The sequence below is a fragment of the Mus musculus genome, chromosome 3 (genome assembly GCF_000001635.26).
Source record: "Mus musculus strain C57BL/6J chromosome 3, GRCm38.p6 C57BL/6J".
Classification (NCBI taxonomy): Eukaryota; Metazoa; Chordata; class Mammalia; order Rodentia; family Muridae; genus Mus; species Mus musculus.
Window position 1 is genome coordinate 128,223,643 of NC_000069.6, and position 8,808 is coordinate 128,232,450.

General features: G+C 40.1%; 1 long non-coding RNA gene across 1 annotated transcript in view; it reads right to left on the reverse strand.

The window, feature by feature from the left end:
• The window catches only part of D030025E07Rik (RIKEN cDNA D030025E07 gene), a 114,591-nt gene extending 106,628 nt beyond the window's left edge, over positions 1-7,963 (reverse strand). The window contains exon 1 of the long non-coding RNA NR_045704.1: positions 7,676-7,963. This is a non-coding gene — a long non-coding RNA (RIKEN cDNA D030025E07 gene). The remainder of the gene's footprint in view (positions 1-7,675) is intronic.
• Between the last annotated feature and the right edge of the window lie 845 nt (positions 7,964-8,808).

Below are 8,808 nucleotides of genomic sequence, written 5' to 3' on the forward strand. Positions count from 1 at the left end.
TAACATACAGTTAAGACACACATGTATTTTACTTATTGATGGCCACTTTTATTTTTAACATGTTTATTCATATCCTTCAATGGGTCCCACCCTATGCTGTGTATAACCAGGAATGTTTGTGTGCCCATGGGTTTCGTAGTATTTCCCTGGAGTATGGTAGGCTCACCAGTGGTTACATACTGAAGACAATGTCTGTCCCTGTTCCAGAGTCCATCAGTAGTCCATAGTTCAACAAGTATGGGTAGAGCCTCCACTATTCTACCTTCCCACCTTCAACTCTAGTTTACTAGTGCCTGTTCTGTTATTTCTCTTTCAAATTTTTATACAGCTGCATTCCATTTCCCTTCCTTTGAAAGCTCCCCCATCCCATGACCTCTTACTAAGTTTCCAAATTGTATTATATCCTAAATGAAACATACATATCTGAAGAATCAAAACTAATGTCCACAAATGAGGTAAACATGAGCATCCATCTTTCTGGCTTTAGCTATCCCACTCAGAATGATTGTGTACTCTTCCATCCATTTACATGGAAACTTCATTTTTCCTAAATCCAAGTAATATTCCATTGTGTAAATGTACCACATGTTTTAGTGTCCATTCATCAGCAAATGGACATATAGGCGGCTTCCATTTCCTACTTGTTAAAAATAGAGCAGAGTGAACAGGATGAGATATAGAGTCCTTTGGGTAGATGCCCAAGAGTGGGATACCTGAATCATATGAAAGATCTATTTCTATCTCCTAAAGGCACAGTCTTACTGCTTTGCATAGAGGCTGCACAAATTAGTGCTCACACTAGTAGTGAATAAGGGCACTCCTTTATTGACTCACACACAAGCCTATACTTCTAGAGCTGCCAACTTTTGACAAAAAAAAGTCATGAATACACATTAGAGGAAAGACAGCCTCTTCATCGAATGACATTGGTAAAACTGGATAGTTATCTCAATGGATTATTGACCTCAGCAGAAGACCTGAATGCACCTGTACAGAAAAGGGCTTTCTGAACAAGGACCTTGTAACACAGGCACTAAGACCAACTAATAAATGAGAACACATGAAACTAAAAACCTCCTGTATTTCCAAGGACATAATTATTCCAGTGAAGATTCAGCCTAGGGAATAGGAAGAGCTCTTTCCCAGCTGTTTTTCTGATAACAGGTTCGTGTGCAAAGGACTTATAAAACTAAACATCAAGAAAGTAAACAACTCAATGAAAAGGTGGAGTATAGAACTAAGCAGAACTCTTAAAAGGTGAAAAACAAAAGGTTGAGAAACATATAAAGGTGTTCTACAACTTTAGCCATCAGAGAATACAAATCAAAACCACCTTGGTGTTTCCTCTCACTCCAGTTGGAGTTTTAGACTACATATTCTGCATTGGCCTTCTTCCAGTTGGTTTGCTTTAACTTAAAATGTTATCATAGCTTCTTAGGAGGTATGGCTTGGTGAAAAGAAGACCCCCATCTACCCGGAGCTGCATGGGCTCTGACTGTTCTGGGCATGATTCTCGCACTGGAGACAGGGATGGAGAAAGATAACAGTTTCCTTCATAGCACCTTTGCTAAAGTGAATGGCCCCAGGAAGTCGACGACTTTTCTAATGAGTGAGTTTTATCATCTGAACATGCACACAATAGTATCTATTACTTTTATAATTGATAATAGCTATGGCATTTCATGCTATTTGTTCTGGAGTGCTTACATTCACAACTCGATATACATAAAAAAACGTGCTTTGACACCATTGCATACACTAGGAAGATTTTGCTGAAAGGACCCTGATATAGCTGTCTCTTGTGAGACTAGGCTGGGGCCTAGCAAACACAGAAGTGGATGCTCACAGTCAGCTATTGGATGGAGCACAGGGCCCCCAATGGAGGAGCTAGAGAAAGTACCCAAGGAGCTAAAGAGATCTGCAACCCTGTAGGTGCAACAACATTATGAACTAACCAGTACCCCGGAGGTCTTGACTCTAGCTGCATATGTATCAAAAGATGGCCTAGTCGGCCATCACTGGAAAGAGAGACCCATTGGACACGCAAACTTTATATGCCCCAGTACAGGGGAATGCCAGGGCCAAAAAATGGGAATGGGTGGGTAGGGAAGTGGGGGGGGGGAGGGTATGGGGGACTTTTGGGATAGCATTCTAAATGTAATTGAGGAAAATACGTAATAATAAAAAATATTAAAAAAAAAACCTCAGGGATCTGCAACCCTATAGGTGGAACAACATTATGAACTAACCAGTACCCCAGAGCTCTTGACTCTAGCTGCATATGTATCAAAAGATGGCCTAGTCGGCCATCACTGGAAAGAGAGGCCCATTGGACACGCAAACTTTATATGCCCCAGTACAGGGGAACTCCAGGGCCAAAAAGGGGGAGTGGGTGGGTAGGGGAGTGGGGGTGGGTGGGTATGGGGGACTTTTGGTATAGCATTGGAAATGTAAATGAGCTAAATACCTAATAAAAAAATGGAAAAGAAAAAAAAAACACACCAAAAAACCTCTCCAACCAGGATTCTCAACCATCATGGATGGTGGCCACAGTGACAGCCCTTTCCCTGACTTCTTGCTTTCTGTTCTTTCAGCACTATTAGTCATTTCCTTTCCTTGTTCTCAGATGTTTTTATTCATAAATAACGAAGTCTCCTTCAAGAGTCTGAGTGGCTTTGCCATTTTATCTCTGCAAGGGCACAGCACACTGAACCGTCATTGTTTTCCGTGTATAGAGATACACAAGGAAAAAGAAAAAAATAACAGAAGAAACTGCTATTTTTCACAGATCTCATTAGTCAAATCTGCTGACTCTGTCACATCTGGCAGGTTGGACCTCAGATGTTTTTGTAGATAGACGACTCTAAGTTAGGCTTGCTTTTTAGCAGGTCAGACACCGATGAATAGGTAAAATCGGTTGTAATGTTTCTGTCAGCATGTGCAGTTGTGTCCGTAGAGGGTTAGTGCTTATAGTATAAAAAAAAAATGAGTGGAGAAGTACAGAGTCATAATTTGTTCTGGTACAAAGTTCTAGTTTTGTACGAAGCACAAGATCACTGGTGCATGTCAAAGCAAAGGGCAGAGCCCATGTTTCTCCTCACTGGGCTTATTCTTGTGCACTGTTAATATTGTTCAGTTTAGCAGAATTTACTGGGTAAGTGGTCATGATATTTGTATTGGTTATAACATAAAGATGAAGAAAGGTCTATGGTAAAAGTCGTCCCCCTGCTGTCTTCGGCCCACATGGGCTCTGAGTTTTCAGTTTCTGCTCCTACACTTGGCTTAAGACCCATTTCTTTGAGTGTTGTACAATGTTATTTGTCCCAACTCTGTTTGAGTTCTGAGGCTAAATCTTTGTCCCTGCTCTCACTTGTGAATCCTTATTTTTATATTCCCCGTGTTTTTTTTTTTTTTTGAAAACTCTTTGATCTCTCTCTGTTGGTGAGATAATTTATTCTCTCAACCTTGACTACAATATGTAGGCCAATAGCATCAATAATTAACTGGTGCTCTTACTCTCTGGTTTTGCCTTTGGAATAAATACCTTTGGAATTTTTTTTTTTTTTTTTTTTTTTGCTGGCTTCAGAAGAGCCAGTTTCTGGAAAGGAAACTATGTTTCTCTATCTTCTGTTGTCTTTCCTCCAGGGCAGCATCTCTCGATGAGAGGGTGGGAATATTTCCAGGGATTCAGAAGGGACACTTCACATTTATAGCCTGTCACCACCTCAAACATCACTATGCTTGACAGCTGTTCAAGCCAGGAGTCACACCTCCAACTAGACCCTTGCAGGTCAGAAAGGGTTTCGGTCCCTTTCTGCAGGGGTGAAGTCAATCACGAAGGAGAGCGGGTGACAGGTCTGTGATATAGCAGTTGGAGCTACTAATGAACCAGTTAGTTTAAGAAGTTCCAAGAGTCTTTAATTCCTCTTTTCCCTCCCGTTTATTTCTTTATTCAACACTGAAGATTTATCCAGCCTATGTCAGACCAATTAGTATAGGCATGGAAAAGACAGGTAGCCTTTGGCTTAGAATATTTGGCAGTTCCTTTAGGTTTGAGAAAATGGAAAAGGGAAACAACTTGCTTTGACATCTTCCCTGCAGGGGACTCCATTGAGTGATTCGGTAACTGCCACCCATTTGATATCCTTTGAAGTGTCTCTTTCCTTTGCCAATCTTTTAGCATATTTAAAACTGTAAACATTTGGAGTTTTTAGTACAACCAAACCATAGCCCACGTGTTTGTTTTTCCGTTGCTTCTTCTGTGTACATAAAGTGAATGGCAGTTAAACTAAAGTTCTCTTATTCTACAAACATCCTTTGAGGTTTCCCATAAGCTTTGCTCCTATTTCAACAGGGTTTTCTAAGTAGTTATATGCAGGGTTAGTTACTTTCATTGTTATTTTATGACTTAAAGTGAAAAAGATTTTAACTGCTTTTTTTTTTTTTTAGTGCTTGCATAATTTTAGAAACAAGCAAGGAAGCAAAAACTCCATCTCTGTACTTTCACAATGAAATTCATGGCTAGCTTGCTCTATGACTTACTTATTTATTTATTTACATCCCAAATGCTGTCTTCTGCTCCCAGATTCCCTTCCCCGTCCTCCTTCCCCTCCCCTTCTTCTTTGAGAAGGTGAGCTCCCCCTTCCCCTGTCTGTGATTTATAAGAAAAGTGAATATATAACCTGAAATCTTTCCATTAAGAGCAGTGGTTCTCAGCCTTCTTAATGCTGCAACCCTTTAATACAGAGTTGTTGTGACCCCAACCCTGAGATTATTTTCATCGCTTCTTCATAACTGTAATTTCGCTACTGTTGTGAATCATAATTGTAAAAATTGATACAGAAAATTTGCTGATTTAGGGTGTGTTAGAATATGTGGCTCCCACCTAGAGTTTGAAGGTGTTCAACAAAGCTGAGACTTTCTATCCTAAGAGAGCAAGGAAGAATCCAAGGCAACCAAAGGTTTCTCAGTGTCAAAGAAAGAAATCATTTCCCTCTGCAATACAGCACGGAAACAGATAGGAAGTGCTGACTCCCAGGGAAGGGGAACCCTTGCTTGTCAGGGGAAGACAAACTCTGGCAGTTCTCTGACACTGTATTTAGTACTACACACATAAAATCAACGTGAAGTCTTATTAGAAACAAAGAAGCCAGCGTTGTTTTTAATGATCATTCATGGGTAAGGACAGGCTGTGTGTCTAGAGATGTGTGGGTGGATCATGGACATCCTTAAGGGTGACATGACTTCTGTCACCGAGTCCTGTCTAAATAAATGTCTTGTATAACGATGATCAATGTTGAACTTGTTTATGAGCACACTGGATTAACTGATGGTAGGAAAACAGTTGCATATCTTCAGGCCCAAAACCTTTCTGTATGCCATACTTCCCCAAAGCAGTTATAGTCCATGTATTTTCCTGGCTTTTCTTCTGGTGTTCGTCACATATTAACGTTATCCAGGAGAACAATATTGTGAGAATTAAGATTCTAATGATTTACTTTGTTTTGGACTCAAAGTAAATTCAATAGATTTTGGCATCAATTCCTTTCCTCTGATTCATTTGCAAAGTTGTGGAATATTTGCTGTGGGTGGTGGGCAGTACAGATGAAGCTTTGCCCAAGACAAATATGACCCTTTCTTTATATTATGGATTTCCTCTCCTTACTTTATGTGTGGTGAAGGGCCCAGGCTGAAGAGCTGGGACCAAACTCTACATTGTTTCCCATGAAGAAGAAAGACACTCTACTTAGAAAATGTGTTTTGAAATCATTGAGAAGAAGATAAATAAACATCCCATGTATTTCTGATAAGTGTTTGAGAGTTAGTCTCATTATCTTCAAAGCTCTGTTGATTTTTAACTCTTATAAAGCAGTGATGATAATTCACATCAAACCCAAGATGCTCAGAAACTTGTAATTTTGATTCTTTGGAAGAATTTAGAAAGTATTTCCTAGTTTCACTTTAATCACAGAACCATTGTCTGAGAACAGTTAACTTCTATTTTAGGAAATGCTAATGTACATTATTCAATTTGTAAAAGAGAGAGAGAAAAAAACCCAAAGTTGCTATACAATGTTAGATCTGTTAATACATTGAATTTTTGCCACCAAAAATACTTCACAATTCTTGAGGAAAGTTTTTGATCCTGTGTTAGAAACACACACACACACACACACACACACACACACACACACACACACACACACCTATACAGAGACACATTTGTTTCTATTAAGCCTTTTGAATATTCATAACTATTAACTACCTCAGGTAGCCCCAGAGACTGATTCACAAGTTTTTTCATGAAGGAAAAGAAAAAGAGAGATGAGGGGAAAGATGCTCTGTACCGCATTTTATCATCATAATAAGTGCCTTAATGGTGTCGTGATATTTATTTTATTCTGGTTATTTTACTAAGTGATGCCATTATGATAAACATTTATCACAGAGGGAAGAGAGAGAACATGCGTGCCTGGCTATCTCAATGTCAAAGTTGCTTTTCATCCTGGGTGTGTGGAGTTGGGGACAGGGTGGTATTAGGAGAACAAAGTGTCTTTCATAGAGACGGAGGTATTATTTTATGAATCCAATTTCATATCTATCTTGCCATCTGTCACTAGGCAGAAGAGATATAGGACAGTGGCGGACTCATGTTAAAAAGGCTGTCTTGGGAAACAAAGAGAAAAGTTAATGGACACGGATTTACAAATTATTAATGATTTTTCTTGTCATTTCTTGAAAAATGGAAGCTATGCACGCTGCCTCTCTCCCCAAACAGCTTGCGTTTTATTCCTCTGCAGTTTGTCCATCAGCCTTCACCCTGACAACATAATCCAGAACTAATCCAGAGCTTCAGTTTGCCTTGTTGGCTCTCAGGCAGCCTGCTTAGACAAATCCTGCTACCTGTCAGCTCTCCTGTGGGTGCCAAGCTGGCTGCCAGGTTAACCTCTGGGGAAGCTGGAAGACTTGCGGATTTAACCCCTACTTCCCTCCCAGTAATCCACAGTAAATAGGGGGATGTGAGCAGGCTAACTGTCTTAATCAGGGCTGGATCCCTTGAAATCTGTTTCATACACAGCTTAAGAACTCGGGTTATGAACATCCCAATATGAAATCACATGGCATTCCCTCCAAAATATGGGCCCCGAGGAAGCAGATGGATCAGCAGCACTGAGAGGTCTTAATCTTCCAAAGTCTTCTGTGAACATATCTATATATACACCCCTTCCTTGAGCCACACAATCACACACCAACACTTCCTAATTGTCAGGATGAGGTCAAAACCATAGTAGAGACGAAAGAGCAGGACAAACGGGAAACCCAGTTTGACTGTTACAAAGACTCACTCTTTGTTCTTTTCTAACACGACTCTTCCAATTCCCCTTTTCTCCATCTCCTGCCTCTCCCAATACATGTATCCACACGCACGCACGCACGCACACTAATTCTTGTGGCATGACAGTGAATTTGAATATTGTTTACAGACAGGTCTCAAATGAGTCTGATATGAACAAATAACTGGATGAAGTTTCCAAATGAGTAAATGTAAATTGGTGTTGCCTGGCATTTAAATGACATCAAATGGAGCAAGAATTTAAAGGGAGCAATTCAATTAAGAAGGTGAAAAAGTTCTTACGATCACTCATCCTTTACTCAGAAAGAACAACCACACTACCTTCTAAGCACAGCTGCGTCTACCTGCTTCTGCAGCGTCAAGAGTCCTCAGCAGGGAAGATCTTGCATGAAGACACTGTTCCCAGGCACATCTAAAGTTCCACTAAGTTTGGCTTCCTAGGAAATGTCATGAAACTTCACTCAGCTCTTTTGAGTGTGGAGAAGGTGAGCTATCTCCGTTTCTCCAGGAGGGGATGAGCTCTGCTCAGCCTCTGGGTAAGGAATCGGAGCTCTCCCTCAAAGCGTGGTGGGAATCACTTGGACTTCTAATGAGCATCTTTGGTTTTCTCCCATTTAATCACAGGCTTTCCTACAAGAACAAGACGGGCAAGGCTCACCCCTCCCTTCCCAACTCCCACCCACAGAGCAAAAGATGAAAGACAGGAATGCTCCTTATGCAAAACAAACACCCAGATGTGGCTTCCATGAAGTAAGGGGACTTGCAGATATCTAAACACACACATACACACACACACATTATGGTTTTTGACCTAACCAGATTGACATTTTATTCACATTTCATTATTTTGAGGATGGGTGTATTGTTTTTGTGTGTCTAATTGTAGCTTACAGTTGAGGCAATAAGTGCAAGTATTTGCTTCTGAGTAAATAGATTTAAAAATAAACCATTGGCTTGTTTCCTATTTAAAAGGTAAAATGAGTATATTTAGAAAGGGGGTTGTTAGTAAACATTTTTTTTGTCATTCCTTTCAAGTCTTCCCCTCTCATCTTCCATGGCCTGTGTTCTTTCTTTTATTCCTTTTAAATAGAGAACTTGTTTTAGTGTTGGTAGCGTTCACTACGCTGTGAAGCTGTAACTTAATCACTGTGGCTGACTTCTGCACATCAGGGAACACCCGGGACTGATTGTCAAAACAACACGGTATCAGATACAGTTTGTTTTAAAGCTGACCAACTTGTATATGTTTGTTTTGGAAACTGATGAAGTTTAAAATCAGAGAGACAAGATGAAACTTCAAAATTCAACCTCTAGAGTGGAAGTCTTCTAGGAGTTTGTATTTAGCACAAGTTAAAGGTGTTTTTGTTTTGTTTGGTTGGTTTTGTTTTGTCTTTTTGAAATCTAGCTTTATTACCACAATGAATGTAAATTCTATGCTGAGATGCTTCAGGGGT